The sequence below is a fragment of the Erinaceus europaeus genome, chromosome 19, assembly GCF_950295315.1.
Source record: "Erinaceus europaeus chromosome 19, mEriEur2.1, whole genome shotgun sequence".
In the NCBI taxonomy this organism is placed as follows: domain Eukaryota; kingdom Metazoa; phylum Chordata; class Mammalia; order Eulipotyphla; family Erinaceidae; genus Erinaceus; species Erinaceus europaeus.
In genome coordinates, this window is record NC_080180.1 from 48,402,110 (window position 1) to 48,423,060 (window position 20,951).

General features: G+C 44.4%; 1 pseudogene; it reads right to left on the reverse strand.

The window, feature by feature from the left end:
• Positions 1–1,471: 1,471 nt before the first annotated feature.
• Positions 1,472–19,573, reverse strand: LOC132534692 (probable RNA-binding protein 46; annotated as a pseudogene).
• Between the last annotated feature and the right edge of the window lie 1,378 nt (positions 19,574–20,951).

Consider the following 20,951-nt stretch of genomic DNA (forward strand, 5'->3'; position numbering starts at 1 on the left):
ATTTCATCAAATCAGAATTTCCAAAAAATATTCACGTATAGTAGCAGGATCTGATGAATATGCAAATCCCCACAATATATAAACGTCCTCTCCCTATAGACTATGCTTTTTCCTTTCTGATGCCTAAAAATATCTGAGACTATCAATTTTAAATTTAGACTTTAGTCCTATGGATCTGCCACCATGCAACAGACCAAGTTGAAGTCAAGAGTTTTGCCTATTCTAGTGAAGAAGCAATTATCATCCTTAGTGGGAGACTTTTCCTTATTAATTCTCAAGAAACCACCATCTTCTAATGTATTACTACAGTGGGTATGAAAAAAATCACCAATGAAACCAATAGCTGCATTAAACGATGGGACAAACAGAAGAGAAGGAAGCTTAACATAAGAGCAAAAAGCAAGAGGGGGCCAGATGTTGGCGCACCTGGTTAAGAGCTCACATTACAGTGCACAAGGACCCAGGATCAAGTCCCTGGTCCCCACCTGCAGGGGGGCAAGTTTCATGAGTGGTGAAACAGGGGTGCAGGTGTCTGTCTCTTTCCCCCTCTCTATCTCCCTCTCCCCTCTGAATTTCTCTTGGCCTCTATCCAATAATAAAGAAATAAATTTTTTTTTAAAGCAAGAGACAGTAAAACACCAGTAGCTTTTAAATGTCCTCATTCCAATACCAAATATTTAGTTAGCACATGTCCCAATGCCTTTCTTAAAGGACAGAACATAAACATCTCTCAACAATCCTTTTTGTCTTTCATGAGTAATAGTAAAAATTTCCAGATTGGTGAACATAAGGCTGTGTCTACACATGACCCATCCAAAATGCCTCAGGTTTTACCCACTCACAAATCTGTTCAAACAAACGAATATTGTACAGACTTCACCAAAAGCAGAAACTCTCAGGAGCAGGTTTAAGTTAAAAAAAAAAAATCCTCTAACTTAAATAGAAATTTGTATCTCAGATGAAGATTCATTAAATAATTAATGAAATAATCATGAACTCTAAAGAAAAACCAAAGTTCCCCTAAGTAATGTTTTTAAATATAGGACAAAGTCTTCCTAAAATCTGTGTACTCGATGTGCTCGATGATATTTCCTAAGGTATAAAGTCTCAACAAAATTTACCATCTATTCATAAAGCTGATGTCAAATTCATGTTATTCACCGCCAATAGTCTGGGTCTATCATGATTTTTCCTGAGTGGACATCCTATTATTATGTAAAGTGATTCTGAACTTACCCAAATGAAGTAACGTGAACTGGGCCGCTAGCTCCTTTGCATCTTCTATGGTAGTACACAGCTTGTCTGGCATGAAGTAACTCTGGGATCCATTTGTGACCGCAGGAATAACTATCTATATACCAAATAACTATCTATATACCAAAAGGAATAACTATCTATATACCAAAAGTGCTGCCTCCAGGTGTTCTCTTTGTTGACCGGCTTTGCCAGGGTCACCTCGATGCCAGCTCCGTCAATGCACCTTCCATTCATCACGGACATGGCGGCCGCTGCATCTTCTCGGTTGAAAAAGTGCACGAACGCATAATCTCTCAGTTTCTTCACTCGCTCCACTGCGCCAGGTTTAAATTTATTGAATTCCGACTTAATTGTTTCTTACGTTGTTGAGATCATTAAATTTCTCACATAGAGAACTTTCACTCTCTGCATGGTTTCCTCATCAACCTCTTTTTCTGGGTCAGCCCAATCTACTTGAATGGTATGACCCCATAGCTGAAATGTCCCTGTAAAAAGAAAAAGTAAACTAATTTTAAGACAACTTCAAACAAGTGAAAGTTGAAAACTACTCAATTAAACCACACTTCCAAAAGCAGAAATTTAAATCCAAGTCAATATACATGATTAAGCAATAAAATTAAGTTCACTACTCACCTGAAAATTTTTAGTAAAGCAAGTCTAGTCAGAATTTATGGAACAATCTTTTTTAATAGTCAACAGGTCAGAGAGAAGGCTTATCAGGCAGACTGCATACTTTGCCACGCAAGTAAAATCCAGATATAAACCCCAGAGGAGTACCACAGTACCAGGGAAAGCCCTAGTGCCTCTGTGTCTCCTTCCCCATCTCCTTTTCTCTGACTGGGGAAAAAGAAAAGAACCTTGGAACCATAAAATCATGCACATGTGTTGGGTAGTATGCCACCTCCCCCTGGCTTCTGCTTAACCATATGCCTATATAGGGATTTACTGATCCCATTCAAAGCTTTGGTCTATTTACATAAATCACTTTTACATTTACATAAAGCACTCCCTCCAGGGCATTGGTGGTTCAGTGATAGGATTCTCGTCTGTTCCGCCCCCTCCTTGTCACACTCTGATTTTCACCAGTCACTTTTCTCTCCACCCTCTCTATATCACATCCTGTTTCCACCCTACTTGGAGAGTATAAAAACAGCTGCTCTTCTGATTAAAGACACTTGGAAATTGCTTTCCAGCTCCGAGAGTTCCAGAGTGTATCTCCTGCGGAAGTTAGTGCGGCACGAGTTCCTGATCCCTCTCCCACGCAGCAGCCTAGATCGGCTCCAGTTGAGTTCTCTCCAAGCCAGAGAGCACTAGCTCGGGAAGAAGTACCCTCAGGCTATCCCGGCATCTGGCGCCCGGAACAGGGACACGTAAGCAGCAGATTTATAAGAAGACATCTTAGATAAGTACACACCTTTTGGGTATCTGCAATATTGTGTTAAGGCACTGTGATTTTTTTTCTTTCTTATTGTTTTCCGGAGATCTCTCCACCATGGAAAATCTTTTCCAAATTCTGCATTCTTTTTCCAGTATACAATTTTTATATATCTGAGACATTTTTCTTGGTGCTTCACCTTATATCCTGTTGATCATCATAGCAGCTTTTAAGGGATATATAGGGCAACCTCTCAAAAGGCTTAAGGACCTAGAGGCTGAAGTCCAAGAGATAAAGGAAGTGATCATAGAACTTAACCAGCACCTTAAAAACAAGAAGAAGCAAAGGCCTGTCGTGATGTTGACCCACCCTAATTCCTCTGCATCTTGCCCTGATGCCCCTATTTTGGCATTTTGCCCTGAGGCCCCTATTTTGGCAGACACGTGTCCGAATTCTCCTTTGGACTCCACAGCCACTTCTTCGGCCACCCCCATTTTGGCATACATGTGTCCGGAACCTCCTGCTGCCTCCGCGGCTGCTTCTTCGCCCACCCGTTTTGACAGACACATGAGCGAATTCTCCTGTATCCTCCAAAACCACTTCTTCGGCCACTTCTCCAGAAGCTTCCACTTCGGTGACTCCTCCTACAGCTACACACTTATCAGAACAAGTCCACACATTTCCGGTCAATGTTGCCCCCAATAGACAAAAAGCTCAGGCCTGGTATCCATATTCCGCCACAGACCTGAAGGAACTATGCCAGGCGATCAAGGGTGGAGGTGTTCATGCCCCATGGACCAGGTCTATTTTACAAGGCCTGCTTCAGAACCTTAATACCCCCCAAGATTGGAGGGATGTGACTCGTGCTATGCTCCCAGGCCCCCTCTTCCTGCAATGGGAGGCATTCTTTTGCGATAAATGTTTACAACAATCGCGGAAAAATATTCAAAATCAGCCAGAGGGGAATTTTGATGCATTGTTTGGAACTGGCCAATTAGAAACAGGGATTCAACAGGCGGAAGCCAAGTTTCCACCGGGGTATTTTGATCAGGTACGCCTGTGTGCATTAAAAGCATGGGAGCGATTAACACCACCCATGGGAGCAGCCTCAGCCCCCATTCTCTCCCTTAAACAAGAACCTGATCAATCCCTCGCTAAATTCATTGCCAGGGTCCAGTCGAGTTTGGAAAGGAAGATTTATAATCCTGACGCTCGTTTTCTCCTCCTGCGACCCATAGTCTGGGATGGAATGCTTCCACATTTTCGACAGGCCTGTATCACTGTTAAAAACGAACACCCAGATACTTGGATTACAGCTACACAGGATCTCAGATCAAGCTCTTTTCAAGGACCTATGTTACAGGCCTATGCAGCTACCTTACATAAGCAAAAAGGGGCTTGCTTTCAGTGCGGTCGCCAAGGGCATTGGCGTAACCAATGTCCAGAAAATAGACCGCGACCCCGCCTCCAGACAGGGAACCAGAGACCACGAATGCCTTGTCTTAGATGCCAGAAAGGATTTCACTGGAGGAGAGATTGTTGGTCAAGGTTCCATAGGAACGGCACGCCTCGTTCCATAGGAACGGCACTGCCAAATGTGAACAGGGATTTAAACTAGGTGTGGGGCTTCCCTTAGCCCCGCCCCCAAGAAGGAATGAAGCAGGTCACCCGCTTGGTGCTGTGCCCTTCTTCCACAAACAGAAGCCCAGCTTGGGACCCAATCCATCGCTACACCCACCACGCCAAGTAACAATAACAGAGGGTGAGCAGAAGGAGGAACCCGCGGTATGTGGGAACTTCCAGCATAGAAATAACCAGCTGGAGCAAGAGAACGGCTCGAATTCGGAGCCTGAGATTTTATGGACCACCCCTGTTTTAGAAAGGGGTCACCCAACTATGACAGTAAAGATTGGTAATATTCCTTTTAAGTGTTTGATTGACATGGGAGCAGATAAGACAATATTAAGACAAGCAGAGGTTCCCCAGAGTTGGGAACTCCTCCCAGGACCACGCTTACATGGTGTTGGAGGATTGACTCAGGCATTCCGAACACAAGATTCTCTTGTGACACAAGATTCCCTTGTGTGGGAAGATCCAGAAGGGACTACAGGATGCTTTCAACCTTTAATAGCTGATATAAGCACCAATTTATTGGGAAGAGACTTGCTGGAATCTTTAGATGTAGTGATATCCTCAGACACCTCTGCAGGACACCACACTCACTCCTGTGAGACTGCTAGACCCAACCAGCACCCCCAATACTAACTGCCACTGTTCGTAACAGAACTCTCTGTTTAGACTGGCTTTCTAATGAGCCTGTCTGGGTGGAACAGCGGCCTTTGCCTAGGGAGAAGCTAGAAATTTTAAAAGAACTCGTCCAAGAGCAGTTATCTTTGGGACACATTCGTCATTCTCGGAGCCCATGGAATACTCCACTCCAGTCTTTGTGATTAAAAAGCGCTCAGGAAAATGGCGCCTCCTCCAAGATCTTCGTGCAGTTAATAAAACCATGCAGGTTTGGGGCTCCCCCAAAAGGGGTTTGCCTCTTGCTTCTGCAATTACCACAGGAATTCCAATCATAGCTATTGATATACAGGATTGTTTTTTCTCTATTCCCTTACACCCACAAGATTGTAAATGTTTTGCTTTCTCTGTTCCTTCTATTAATAATGCCAGCCCTGCCGATAGATTTGAATGGGTGGTACTGCCCCAGGGCATGGCTAATAGTCCTACTATTTGTCAAGAGGTTGTTAAATCTCCCCTTTTTCCATATATTCATAAGGGCCTTAAGGTTTTTCATTATATGGATGATGTGTTAATATGGGGAGAATTAGATACAGATCTCTCCGCCCTACGTGATTTTCTAATCCCTGCCTTAAAGAGAAGTGGACTTAATGTAGCTCCTGAGACGATACAGCTAATCCCTCCAATATCTTTCTTAGGCTCAGAGATTTCCCTAATGCAGATTCGTCCTTTAAAACCTTGTGTTACTTTTCCTTCTAATCTCACTCTTGCTTCTTTACAAAGTTTTCTTGGAAATTTGAATTGGCTTAGGCAGTATCTTTATCTGCCTATGAGCTGCCTGCAACCACTGTTCGATCTGTTAAAAGGAAACAAACAGCCCTTCTCAAAGTGTATGTTAACCCCTGAAGCTTCCTCGGCACTGGAAAAAGTTAACCAGTCTCTCCAGGACATGCACCTCGTTCGGTTCTCCCCCTCCTCTCCAGTAAATCTTCTAATCTTTAACTCCACCCCCATGGTAGTGGGGGCATTGTGGCAGAAACATGGCGTTCTCGAATGGCTTCATATGCCAGTAGGCGGAGCTCCAAGACTCCTTACTGAGATTGATGCCTTAGCATTTATGGTTCGCCAAGGAAGAAACAGATCGGTTCAGATCTTAAGAAGGGAACCAGATTCAATCATTCTTCCCGTTTCTCTCACAGATACAGAATGGCTCATATGCCACCATTCTCATTTTGCCATAAGTTTAATGGGTTTTCCAGGACAATTAGATAATCATTTTCCCTCTAATAATTTGATAGCTTCTTTACCTGTTGCCTCTACTAGTACCTAAACTTTTCTCTCGAGATCCCATTCCCTCTGCTCCTACAGTGTTCACTGATGGTGGAAAAAAGGGAGCTGCTGCCCTTATATATTATCCAGACCAGCAATACCCCAAACCTCTCTTTACTGAACTTCCTGATAATTCCCCTCAGTACAAAGAACTTTATGCTGTTTTCCTTGCATTAAAAGCTGTACCAGAATCCTTCAACCTTTTTTCTGACAGTGTGTATACTGTTAACTTACTTCCATGGCTTGCTCGATCTTATGTAAGAATTGATGACAACCCACTTTCTCCTCTTTTAATTCAAATTGCCTCTATGCTCTGTTCTCAAACCCATCCACTGTATGTTCAGCACCTACGTTCCCACAGCCCTCTTCCTGGTCCCCTGTCCGAAGGGAATGCTGCAGCCGACCACCTTGCCTCCACAGGAATACTCCTAGCCTCTGTCTCTAATCCTGCTGACTTTCATTCCCTAACCCATGTTAATCTTAAAGGTCTTCGAGCTCGATTTCCTGATATTCCTCTGCCACAGTTAAAACGTATTCTTGCTACATGTTCCTCCTGTGCTGGTCTAATCAAAACACCTGCTATTCAGACTCTGGGGGTTAATCCTCGAGGTTTAAAAGCCAACGCTCTTTGGCAAATTGATGTTACCCACATACCTAACTTTGGCAAATAAAAATATGTGTTCGTCTTAATTGATACCTTCTCTAAGTTTATGTGGGCTACAGCTCAGACTGGAGAAAACTCAAAAAAGCTTATAAGCCATATGCTCTCCTGTTTTGTTGTAATGGGCTTACCTCTTCAACTTAAAACGGATAATGGACCTGCTTTTACCAGCAAACAATTTAAAGATTTTTGTTCCCTCTGGAACATTACTCATACTACAGGCATTCCGTATAATCCACAGGGACAAGGCATTGTTGAGAGGGCCCATCAAACTCTTAAGGCTCAATTAAATAAAGAAAAAGGGGAAATGTACCCCCCTAATATCCAGCTGGCAAAAGCCTTAACTACATTAAATCTCTTTAATATTTACAAAAACTCAGACCAACCTCCTATAATTCTTCATTGGCAAACACCACCCACCCTCCCAGCTATTAAAGTCAAATGGAAAGACCCACTTGATAAAATTTGGAAAGGACCTGACCCCCTGTTGACTATGGGGAGTGGTTTCGTATGTATTTTTCCACAAAATTACTCCAAGCCTGTTTGGGTTCCTGCCCGCCATGTCTGGCAATACCCACATGATGGCGCTGATATCCCTGAAGAACAAGAAACACTGCAAGAAGACTGCTGCAAGAGGACTGGCTACAGGATGCACCCCAGGATCCATAATACAGCATGGCAGAATCAAAAAAAAATCTGATTCACAGAACTCTCCCCCCCCCCCCCGAATGAATGTCTTATGCTATGACTGGCCAGTTGTGTTTTGTGAGTAAGTGAGTGAAAAAAAAAATTGAGTGAGTTGAGTGACCAAAATTTTTGTATGACCCATTGTGCTCAGAGTACTCTGAAAGTTAACTGACTTTATATAAAACGGCTGGACGCAGCCATGGTTTCTGGAGATGTCCAGAAACAGTCCAAAAATTGTTCATTCCCCCTTTTAATTTCTTTTTTAAGTCTTGATATCAATATGAAATGTTTAGTCTTAAACTGTGTGAGTAAAGATGGTTCAACTATGACGGTAGATCTAAATTCACATTTGAAATGATATGTCTTATTTACAAGTTTTTCTTCTCCTGTGTGTTATAAACTATATGTTTAATATGCATGTTTCAAGTTTGGTAAACATTAACTTAACAGTTAAATTGTAACTTCGAAGCTACATTTTTACGAGAAATGGTAAAATCAATTCATTTAAGTAACTGAGTGTTTAGGTAAAACTCTAAATATTCAATGTGACAATTCATCATCTCCTAAGTTAAAATACAAATCCTCTATACAGGACATTTTTGGAGGGCCCCCAAAAATGTCCTGTAAGCTATCTTGTGGAAATTAATCCACAACAAATTTGGCATCAATCCGATATTGTAAATGTACCAAAAAAAATTTTTTTTCACTAAAATGTGTTAACTCTAGTAACCTGAGTTTGCTTAAAAACCCAATGTAAAAATAGTTAAGAATCAATATATGTGACAAATTCGGTATGAAAATTTTGCTATATAAAGACTGCTACATGAGGTCACATAAGATGACCTTTACACGAAATTATAAAGATACCTAAACCAATTATAATCATTGAGTTATCAATTGTAGTAAACTTCTAATTTGTTACAAAGTTTTTTTCATAAGTAATTGACTACAGCTATGACAAGCCTTCGCATAAAGAAGCATCTGCTCATATAGAATCCCCAGTAATCTATCTTGGACCCCTGACCTCTGACATCACCCACAATTACAGCCATCCCCCGAAACCCATGATGTGACCTGACACGATCTGGAGAACCTGATTCACAGACTCCAAAGGACAAGACTTTCCTACTGCCTTTCTCTCAACCATCGGTGTCTGCTCTTCCTGCTTCTGTTTCGCCCACCATGTTTTGGCGGTTCCAGGTCACTCTCTACAGAGAAGAAAAGTTCCAGTGGCCATCCTCCTCCATCAAGATAGACATGTGGCATTTATTTCCTGGCCGTTGACATTGGACTGATACTTCTATAGAACTTGCTGGACACTCCTTTTATACTGCTGGACTTCTTGAAGAATGACTGTAGCAGTTCATAGAACTTTCCGCCAGCTGACTCGGGATTTTGCAATGCCAGATCACCCCTCTAGCCCCTCGGCTTATCAGGCCCCCACTCCTCCACCCATCAGGCTCACTCTGTCTCTTGCTACTCTTACTTATCCCTCCCTGTCTTGTGCTAGTTATTTTTGAAGACACTTACACACTATCATTCTGCTTTCTTCCCAACAGGTTTCCGTTCACCCCTACACTGCTATTCCCCTGACAGAGATGAAGCCTTTTACAGACATTGACCCAGTTATATATGGCCATTAAGTAAGAGGAAGATGTTGGGGAATTGTGAGGATATGGTTGAGCTTGGAAGGGCTTGAGCCTGAGGGGTGTGTCAATCCTGTTAGTCTCTCTCTCCACGGAGAGGTTGAGCAAGGAGGGACAGTAGAACCCCAAAAAAGGTGTGCCTCTTATCAGTCTCCCTGCCTCACAAAGTGCCCTGCACTCCTGATACTATGGCAAATAGTTAAAAAGAAGGGGAGATGTTGGGTAGTATGCCACCTCCCCCTGGCTTCTGCTTAACCATATGCCTATATAGGGATTTACTGATCCCATTCAAAGCTTTGGTCTATTTACATAAATCACTTTTACATTTACATAAAGCACTCCCTCCAGGGCATTGGTGGTTCAGTGATAGGATTCTCGCCTGTTCCGCCCCCTCCTTGTCACACTCTGATTTTCACCAGTCACTTTTCTCTCCACCCTCTCTATATCACATCCTGTTTCCACCCTACTTGGAGAGTATAAAAACAGCTGCTCTTCTGATTAAAGACACTTGGAAATTGCTTTCCGGCTCCGAGAGTTCCAGAGTGTATCTCCTGCGGAAGTTAGTGCGGCACGAGTTCCTGATCCCTCTCCCACGCAGCAGCCTAGATCGGCTCCAGTTGAGTTCTCTCCAAGCCAGAGAGCACTAGCTCGGGAAGAAGTACCCCAGGCTATCCCAGCACACATGCAAGGCCCTGGATCCATACACAGAGAGGGGGTGGGGAAGATAAATGGAATACACTTCAAAGATTTTTAAGTATAAGAACTGGCAATTGGGAGGCGGGCAGTAGCGCAGTGGGTTAAGCACAGGTGGCGCTAAGCTCAAGGACCTACTAAGGATCCAGGTTCGAGACCCCAGCTCCCCACCTGCAGGGGAGTTGCTTTATAAGCAGTGAAGCTGGTCTGCAGGTGTCTTGTCTTTCTCTCACCATCTCTGTCTTCCCCTCCTATCTCCATTTCTTTCTGTCCTATCCAACATCATCATCAATAACTACAACAATAATAAAAAAACACAAGGGCAACAAAAAGGAAAATAAATAAATATAAAAAAAAACTGGCAATCAAGAGAATTAGGTGCTATCCCTTAGACTTACATCAGACAGGAAAAAATGTCTACAGTAAATCATTACAAATAATGATTCACTTTATAGGATCAACTTCTCTTCAGCAGTAATTTTTCTGAAATCTAATCATTATTCCTCAAGAGCATGAAATATTTTTAAGTCTCAGTGTCTCTCTCTCAACACCAGAGCATTGCTCAGCTCTGGCTTATGGTGGTACAGGGGAATGAAACCAGGACTTTGTGGAGTCTCACACATGACAGTCCCTTTGTATAGCCACTGTGCCATCTACCCCCCTTCCAATATTCTTCTAACACTGGCCTAAGTAGCACCATTATTTTACTGTCCTGCTTTAGTATGGAAAAGTAACCTCCACAAGAATCAATTTACCTGGAATCAATTTTCTTCTCGCCATAGCAGCAGCTCTGTGAGATTCATATTCAACAAATGCAAAACCACGATTTTTGGTCTTATCAGTAGCACTTGGATAAACAATGACATCCACAACTCCTTCGTAACTTTCTTGATCTCATCCAAAATTTCTTCTTTCTTCTTTTCCTTGGGAATCGCTCCAATAAATAATCTGCAGTTATCCAAACTTACACATACACCAATAAACTTCCCAGGTCGAATTTCATAATTATTAAGAATTCGGATGGCTAACTGGGCTTCCTCTTTTGTAGTGTACATCACAAAAGCATAACCTCTATTTTCACCACTAAATTCCATCATAAGTCGAAATTCATATATCTTCCCAGCTCTTTCAAATACAGGAACTAACTCATCTTCATACATGTCATGAGGGATTTTTCCTACGAAAACCTCACAGCCTCTAGGTGGAGGTGGACCTTCCCAACCTGAAAGACATAAATTAACTAATTAATTCTATAAGATATTTATATTTATTACTTATCCTACAAATTTACTGTGATCTGAGCCTTCTATGTATCATACATACACTGGCCAGGGTGTTGGGAATATAATGGTGAACATAATGAAAAAAATTCCTCTACCCTGAAGCTTTTATTTAATAAGTGAGATAAGAGGTGATTAAGAGGGAGCCGGGTGGTAGCGCATCAGGTTAAGCACAGGTGGCGCTAATCACAAGGACCGGCATGAGGATCCCGGTTCGAGCCCCCGGCTCCTCCCCTGCAGGGGAGTCACTTCACAGGCAGTGAAGCAGATCTGCAGGTGTCTGTCTTTCTCTCCTCCTCTCTGTCTTCCCCTCCTCTCTCCATTTCTCTCTGTCCTATCCAACAATGATGACATCAACTACAACAACAATAAAAAAAGACAACAAGGGCAACAAAAGGGAAGATAAATAAAATTACAAAAAAAAAAGTGATTAAGACTGTAAGAAAAACAAAGTCCCAGTAGTACAATATATTTTGCTAGTCAGGTAAATCTGAGTTCATGAGAATTAAGTTGAGGCTTTATGAGGAAGACAAAGTTAAGTGCTTTATCCTTCAGAACAATACGCAGCACAAAGGTCTGTACAGTCAGGGTGACTTTAAAGAAGAGGAAAGTCATTGGCAAAGCAACTGTTGACATAGACAAAGGCTAAGTTTTACTTTTCTATTTGCTGTATTTATTGGATAGAGAAAGAACTCAAGGAGGGAGAGGGAGAGACAGAGAGACACCTGCAGTACTGCTTCACCACCTGTGAGACTTAACCCCTGCAGGTGGGGACCAGAGGAACCTGGGTCCTTGCACTTCGTAACATGTGCATAATAGCCCCCTAATATTTACTTTAAATGTGGCAAGTTTATAAACTAGAGGACGGAAAAAAAAGAAATTAAACTTATTATTAGTAGAAAGGCAAGATGCAAAACATTAAGTCCATCTTCCTATTTGTATCTGATCTTCTAGTGTAAATACCACTCCCACTCCGTCACTCAATGTTCTTTCAAAAGTTCCCCAAACCTGCCAGGTGTTGGTGCACCTGGTAAAGTGCTCACATCACAGTGCTCGAGAACCCAGGTTCAAGCGCCTGGTTCCCACCTGCAGGAGGAAAGCTTTGCAAATGGTGAAGCAGGGCTGCAGGTGTCTCTCTGACTCTCCCTCTCTATCTCTCCCTCCCCATCAATTTCTCTCTGTCTCTGTCCAATGATAAATAAAAATATTTTTTAAAAAGTTTCAAAAGCAACTTTCTCTATACTAATTGAAGAACCACTGCTCCTACAGACCCAATCCTGATTTCTATTTTTAATATTTATTTATTTATTTATTCCCTTTTGTTGCCCTTTTTGGTTTATTGTTGTTGCAGTTAATGATGTCACTATTTGTTGGATGGGACAGAGAAATGGGGAGAGATGGAGAAGACAGAGAGGAGGAAAGATAGACACCTGCAGACCTGCTTCACCGCTTGTGAAGTGACCCCTCCCACTGCAGGTGGGGAGCCGGGGGCTCAAACTGGGATCCTTACTCCAGTCCTTACTTGCGCTTTGCGACACTTGACCTTATCCCGCTGTGCTACCGCCTGACTCCCCCCAATCCTGATTTCTTTAAGATTTATTTATATTTGTGTGTGTGTGTGTGAGGGAGAAGCAGAAACCAAAGCACCACTCAGCGTGGCATCTGGTATGCCAAGAAATGAAACGGGGTGTCTGGAACTTCAAGCGTGGAAGTCCTTGTGCTCTTAACACCCAGATATTCCCATGCCCCTGACTTCTTCTCTCTTCTGGTTCTTAAACAAGCCAGACTGAAAACAACTTAAGGAGAAGACATTTCCAGCCCTAGGACCCAGCCTACAGGGAGAAGATTCATGCATAAGTGGTAAAGCAGTGCTGCGGGTCTCTTCTCTGTCTCTCTCTCTCTCCCTCTTGTCTCTCACACTCGGTTTTCTTACTATAAAAGTGGCAAGAATGAAAGGGGAAAGGCACTAGGAATGGTAAGAGTCATGCAGGCATCAAGTCCCAGAGCAAACCCTGGTGGCAAAATTAAAATTAAGGTACAAGTAGTTACAAAGACACACACAGCACATATAACCTACCTCTTTCCCCCTAAAAATAGTAAAGACGATCCCTAAATTTTTAATGCAGTTACAAGAAGTAGAAAGCTAGTGCCTGGGATACCTGTGGTCAATACACTTAATGATTACATTAAGTGAGATCCAGTTTCAAAGAATATAGACAAATCCACACCTGGAGGAGGACCACCAAACTTCCTCTGCCCGTTCTCTTGAACCATGCTGTAACCAGTCTTCTCCATCAGAGCAAGCAGTGCTGCTTCATTCTGAGTACCAGTTCGAACTTTGCTGCCTCCATTTGTTCCATCTATATTTTCTTCATTCATGGCTGCAGTTCCTAAGACAAAAGTTTTAAAACAGTTTTAAATGGAGGCCAGGGAGAGCCAAGAATCTATGAAATACGACTTTGGGTTGCAAGAAATTAAAAGTGTCAATAGTTGTGTGGTCGAGAGGAAGTGCAGCAGGTTAAGCACATCTGGCGCAAAGTGCAAGGGCTGGGGTAAGGATCCAGGTTCAAGCCCCTGGCTCCCCACCTGCAGGGGAGTCGCTTCACAAGCAATGAAGCAGGTCTGCAGGTGTCTGTCTTTCTTTCCCCCCATCTTTCCCTCCTCTCTCCATTTCTCTCTGTCCTATCCAACAACAAACGACATCAACAGCTACAACAAGGCTACAACAACAAGGGCAACAAAGGGGGAAAAAATGGCCTCCGGAAGCAGTGGATTCATGGTGCAGGCACTGAGCCCCAGAAATAACCCTGGAGGCAAAAAGGAAAAAAAGAAAAGCACATACCTAATGTACAATTAAGAAAAACTACTGGAGATGGGGATACAAAATATTGGTGATGGGCGGAGTGTGCAACTATACCCTGTAATTCTACAATCTTAGATAACTTTGAAAAAATGTCTTTAAAGGAAAAAAACAGTCAACTATATAGCAGAAGGTCAAAACAGCACAGAACAGGTACTCAACTAGCAATCAAGCCCTTAGCTTGAAATGCCAATTATATCCTCACTGATTTTAAGCACATTAATTAAAAAAATAAAAACTCAAATTTGTACTCTTTCAAAATAGAAAATGTTTAAAACTGCAAGTACAGTTGTGTCAAAATATGAATAAAAATTAATTTTTTATCTAAAAATATTGTCTGCTACACTCAAGCTACTTAACTTGAAACCTCCTGCTGGCAAGATAGCATAATGGTTATGCAAAGAGAACTCTAGAGCCACAGGCTCTGAAGTTTCATGTTCAGTTCCCAGCACCACCACAAGCTGCAACTGAGGGGAAAAAACAAATTAGTATTCTTTGACATCCTTTAAATTACATGCCACTAAATTCCTGATTTGCTCAACTGTTACTGAGTAAAATATAATAAGGTCATGATGGTTGCCACGTCAATAGGGCAAGTCATCAACAGACGACATGGCCTCACTTGTCACTTTCTGTTGTCACATTATCCTGACTGGATAATTAGAATAATTTAATCCAAGCTGCATGACTGCAAACCTAAAACTGTCTCAGTATAAACAATTAATTTAATTGCATCTTAATTTTTTATATATTTATTTATTTTCTCTTTTTGTTGCCCTTGTTTTTCATTGTTATAGTTATTATTGTTGTTAATGTCATTGTTGTTAGAAAGGACAGAGAGAAATGGAGAGAGATGGGTAAGACAGAAAGGCAGGAGAGAAAGATAGACACCTGCAGACCTGCTTCACCACCTGTGAAGTGACTCCCCTGCAGATGGGAAGCCGGGGGCTGAAACCAGGATCCTTATGCAGGTCCTTGCGCTTTACACCATGTGCGCTTAACCCGTTGCGCTACCACCTGACTCCCAATCTTAAATTTTTAATTAGACAACTAAGCATATATTTTTATTTCCAGAAGTTAAATCTGTAGTGTATAAAAAGTATTATTACAGGGCAGGGGTAGATAGCATAATGGTTATGCAAAGAGATGCTCATGCCTGAGTCTCCAATGTCCCAGGTTCAATCCCCTGCACCACCATAAACCAGAGCTCAGCAGTGCTCTGGTAATAAAGTATTAGACTTTCAAGCATGATGTCCTGAGTTCAATCCCCAGCAGCATATGTACCAGAGTGATGTCTAGTTATTTCTCTTTCTCCTCCTAACTTTCTCATTAATAAATAAATTCTTTGAAAAAAAAGTTTTATTACAACTCTTACAACCAGCTATACTGTCATGGACAAGTTTAGACGTTAAGTTGAACTATTCAAAGGAATAACTGCAATAAATTTTTGAAATATTAGATACAACTGAACTACTAAAAATGTTATTAATAAAATTCACAAATACCTCTCTACACATAAAAGCAAAATATGCTTTAATTTAAAATAGGTATGTACAATGGAACCAAAATCCGTGCATATAATCTTTCTTAAATAATTCCATAATGTCATTTGAAATGCAATTCAAAAATAGGTATTTCTTCCCTGATTTTCTTACTTCACTACCCATCGGCCTGCAAAATATAACGGGAAACAATACCCAGCACTAATATCCAAGACTAGACAGAATTTACTTGGTTTCTGTTGTTTAAATTTTCGTCAGCTCTAGCCAGCTGGGCTAGCTTCACGGGCGGGTAACAGAGACGCAGAGACAACGGCTGGGCAGGGAAGCTGTATTTCTTTATTCAGGAACAATGATTCATAAACTAAGACAAACTAATCACCAAACAGAACTCTGCTGTCTTTTTGCGGCGGCGCAAGCACTCTCCCTTACAATGGAACTCTGAAACCCTCTCTTACTCTCAAACTCAGGAACTCTCTCCAACTCTTCCTCTGCAACTCTCGAACTCTGGAGGGGTCCCTAGGGGCGGGGCCAAGCGGGCCCACGAAATTATCAGGACTGATCTAATTCTCTTAGCGGGGGAGAACTAGAACCCAATGTAAAGCATACAACAATTCCCCCTTTTATTTTTAACTAGATGACTATAGTATCAAGGCCTGAGGGGGCCATATCTGCCTCTGTGGGCTAAACTTTATCAGCTTAAAAAAAACATTTCTTGCCTCTGGGGGTTGTACCTTTCTCGACGGACATTTGTATGGGGGTGGGGAACGGCCTAGAGTCCCAAAGGCAGCTGGCTGCAATTTACTTACTATGAAACAAAACTTGTTATTAGCATACTTCTAATAGAGAAGGAATTTGAGACTTTTACATAGCAACAACGTCTTTTTAACCTTTTGTTACACCCATTCAAGATGGAGTTAGGAAACCTCAGGCATGAGAATAATTAGCATAGCCATTGTGCGATCTACCATTTCTAATAGAGAAGGTAATGGAGAGTTTCACATATCAACAAGTCTATTTAACCTTTTGTTTAGACCAACTTAGTTAAAATATATTGATTGTTAACTAATTTTTACCTCAGACTTTAAATGTAAGTTAATTTTATCTTTATGAGAATTACGTTGAAAACCTTTTTCATTTAACTTTGTCTAGTAAGAATTGAGCCTTAAAGTTACTGTTTACCAAAATTTAAACATACACATAAACATGGTCATTAATACACAAGGAGAGAAACCTTTGTTACGAAGACATGTCATTTTAAACACGAATTTAAATCTATACTGTCTTAGTTGTTGGGGGGGTTTCACCATCCGGAGGTGGCTTCCTGCGCAGCTTCACTTCTAGGTTGCGATCTCTGCACAAATCTCGGCGTACTCCAGCTTGTCTGCCTTCAGACCGGACTGGCAACTGGAGATCTAGTGTGCCCAGTTTCGGCAGGGAGCCCGGGGGTCCGGGACGCCCGGTATCGTTCCAGAATTTATAGCAAGAGGGCAGGCGGGCCAGCATTGTAGAAGGCATGGGCCTAGGTGCCCAGGGGTGGCGGCCATGATGGGCCGCCGCAGCCCTGCCCCATGGCCCTGCCATGTCTGCTGCCCTGCTCGCAGTGGCCGAGCAGCGTGGAGGGATCACGTGTCCAGTGCCCTGCGCCACGCGGTGGAGAGCCGGCTCCTGTTGGTTGGCCTCCGTGCTGGCATCATCGGGCTCTTGCGTGGTGGCATAAGGCTCCAGTGTGTTGGCATCAGGCTCCAGCATGCTGGCGTCGGGCTCTTGTGTGGTGGCATCAGCCTCCTGCAGGCTGCGGGGCTGCGGGCGCGGTGCACGGGGTTGTCTGTGCGCAGCGGGCTGGCTGGCTGTTTAACCAGGTGGAAACAGCAGCTCCGCGCCTCGCCTCCCTCCCGCTGGCTATTCCCGCTGGCTGTTCTGAGTTCGCCCGAGCAAGTGGAAACCACAGAGTGGTCCCGAGATAAATGTTCCAGAAACAGCAAAACAGTCTCGTGAAGAAAGAGTAGAGGCCTTTGGAGATCTCTTTACAAGCAGAAGAGAAGGCCATAGTGCATAGGTAGCCAAAATGTCTTTACTTATCTGAGAGATGCGCAGGTCAGCCCCCGTTGGGCGCCATTTGCTGTATAAATTTTCGTCGGCTCTAGCCGGCCGGGCTAGCTTCACGGGCGGGTAACAGAGACGCAGAGACAACGGCTGGGCAGAGAATCTGTATTTCTTTATTCAGGAACAACGATTCATAAACTAAGACAAACTAATCACCAAACAGAACTCTGCTGTCTTTTTGCGGTGGCGCAAGCACTCTCCCTTACTCTGGAACTCTGAAACCCTCTCTTACTCTCAAACTCAGGTACTCTCTCCAACTCTTCCTCTGCAACTCTCGAACTCTGGCGGGGTCCCTAGGGGTGGGGCCAAGCGGGCCGTGAAATTAATAGGAATGATCTAATTCTCTTAGCGGGGGAGAACTACAACCCAATGTAAAGCATACAACAGGTTTCTAATTACAAACCCGCCTTACACACCAGGCCTAAGCCTCCTGACTACAAAAAAAGCAACACCAGTCAAAAATCCGAGGTGTCATTTCAGTCCACAAATTGGTTCCATTTTTCTTGCAAATAATTCCCACCGAGCGACACACAAGCTGACAGTCGGTGTACTGTGTAATCTCTGGCGACAGTGATCAAGTTCTTTCTCATCTTCACTATCTCTTTCTCTTTCCCTCTCTCTCTCTTTCATCAGAACTGAACAAACACGCTTCCTGAGCACCACCACGAACCCGCTAACACAACCACTGCTGCACCGCCCACAGCCATCTTTACAGCTACAGCTGCACATGGTCGCAAACCAATCTTTTTAAATTTTATTTAAGAAAAGCGTAAAGCCGGCCACCCTGAGTGCCACAAGCAGCTTTTCCTCTGGAAGCCTGCAGAAGAGGAGCTCAGCTACCCAACTGCCCCAATACTGGGTATGAAAACATTTTTCCCATTATTAAAAAAAAATTAAATGTCTAAGGCCGCAAGAAAAGTCTTTTTTTTTGGGGGGGGTGAGAAGTGAAGCCTCTTTATAGACATAACTGTAGCCTGCTCCCTGGTTCTTAAGTCTCAAACGCACCCAGCAGGATAGATCTGTAAGAAATACCAAGCGCTGAATAATAAGTATTATTACTGACTGACTAAAACTGGTTCCTCTTGCCCCCACTGGGACTCGCCATAAAGCCGCCACGTACATTCGCCCCCCCCCCAGGCGACAGGTGCCCACGGGCGCGGGGCGCGGACCCCGAGTTCACAGCACAGCGCGGCCGCGAAGACCTACAGGGACCCTGGCTCTGGGCGGGAGGGCATTTCCAGTATCCACCGCCCCCCAACAAACAAACAAACAAGCGCGTCGCGTATGCCCGTCCGCGCTCCCCGCACCCAGCCCCCCCCCATGCAGCGGACAGGGAGCAGGGGCACCGGGGAGGGTCCCAACATGGGGGTCCAGGCGGCCCCCGGTTCCCTGCTAAGTCTCACCCAGCAGACGGGACGGCCCGGGAGCGGCCCCCAGGCCCCTGGCGAGGACGCGCGGGCCCCACATCGGCCACACAGCCCGGGGGGAGGGGGGAGCAGACGACGCTCCATGGCAGCAGCGGGAAGAAGATGGAGGGCGGCAGGTGGGAAAAGCCAGAAGGCAGCGAAGGGAAGGGGGAGCGGAAAGAAGGCGGAGACAGGGCAGGACCCCGACGGCCTGCACCGCCCACGCGAGGGGAGGACTCGGGGAGGCTTGTCTGCCCCCAAGACGCCCGCCGGGCCTCGAACCCTCAGCTCCAACGCTCGCCCTTCCGTTGCCCGACGGGGCGACCCGACACGGCGGCGCAGGGCTTTCCCCGCTCTCGCTACAGCGATGTGAGCGGCCCGGAGCCTGGGCTGCAGCCCTTACCAGCATTTGCCAGGGGCCCCCGCCGCCCCCACCTTGCCCTCCTCACCCCTTCGGGTCTTCTAATGTTGGTCCAAAAACCCGGGGACCAACGACCACAAACGACCGCCGCCACCGTTTCGGGGACCAGTCGGTCGGGGAGGCGGGCGGGGTCTCTGGGAGAAGAGGGGAGGGGTCCCGGCGGGAGGGGCTCGGGAGGGGCCTCGCGTCTGGGCTGGGTTCCCAGAAATCACCTCGCTCCCGGCGGGTCCACGAGGAGCAGCACCTCGGCCAATCGGCGGCCAACCCGGTAGTGGAGCTGGGGAGAGTGGGCGGGCCCAAGTTTAAATCCATCAATGGCACACAGGATGGTGCGTTGATTGACGGGCCCTTCAGCCAATGGGGGCGCGAAGCGCGAATCCTGGCCAGTGGACCCGGAGTGCTACCCAAAGAAGGTCCTGCATTGTGCTGAGACGTTTGCAGACTGAGGCTGCAATTTGAATTTGACATCTTCTGTTAGATGGCAAAGTGAGATGCATGACAAAAGGTCTTCCTCTTCTGGCCTGACACTCGAGTTTTCAAGTTTCGACACTTGAATAGTCACATGGACCCAAAATGGATCTTTTAAATGAATGTAAAAAGCAGGCCTGCAAATGAGAACAGAATTTAAGTAATTTAAATGCCCCTCAGAGAATGGGCTGAATCAGGAGACTTGGTAACAGGCATGACTCTACCCATAGTTACTCCAGGGAGAAATTTAGAGGTGGTGGAGCAGAGGACCACTTCAAAACTCATGGAAAAGCACTTTTCATGGACACGGTTATGTAGCCTTTTACAAGTACCCTGAGCTTTGCTCTATAAAAATAAATAAATAAAGGGGGTCGGGCGGTGGCACAGTGGGTTAAGCGCATGTGGCACAAAGCGCAGGGATCAGCGTAAGAATCCCAGTTCCAGCCCCCAGCTCCCCACCTGCAGGGGAGTCGCTTCACAGGCGGTGAAGCAGGTCTGCAGGTGTCTATCTTTCTCTCCCCTCTCTGTCTTCCCCTCCTCTCTCCATTTCTCTCTGTCTTATCCAACAACGAACAACATCAACAATGGCAATAATAATAACCACAATGAGGCTACAACAACAAAGGCAACTAAAAGGGGGGAAATGGCCTCCAGGAGTGGTGGATTCATGGTGTAGGCACCGAGCCCAGCAATAACCCTGGAGGGAAAAATAAGCAAATAAATAAATAAAACAGAGCTCAGGATTATATGGAAAAAGAAAAAAGAAAAAAAAAACTCTTGAGATGCAGAGACTCATAGGTTGGTAAAATTGGAACGAACCTAGATAGTGAAGCTTCTTGAGCAAAGGAGAAACACGGATTCCAGAATGATCCACTGGTTTACAAGGTAACAGTTCCCTCAATTCCCAGCCTCCGAGGAGTATCTTCTTCCACATTAATGTGCGGATTCAGCTTTACATCTCCATGTGTTTAGGACACTGATGATAGTCTTGTATATGTTGTTAATAAGGAGTGTGTGTG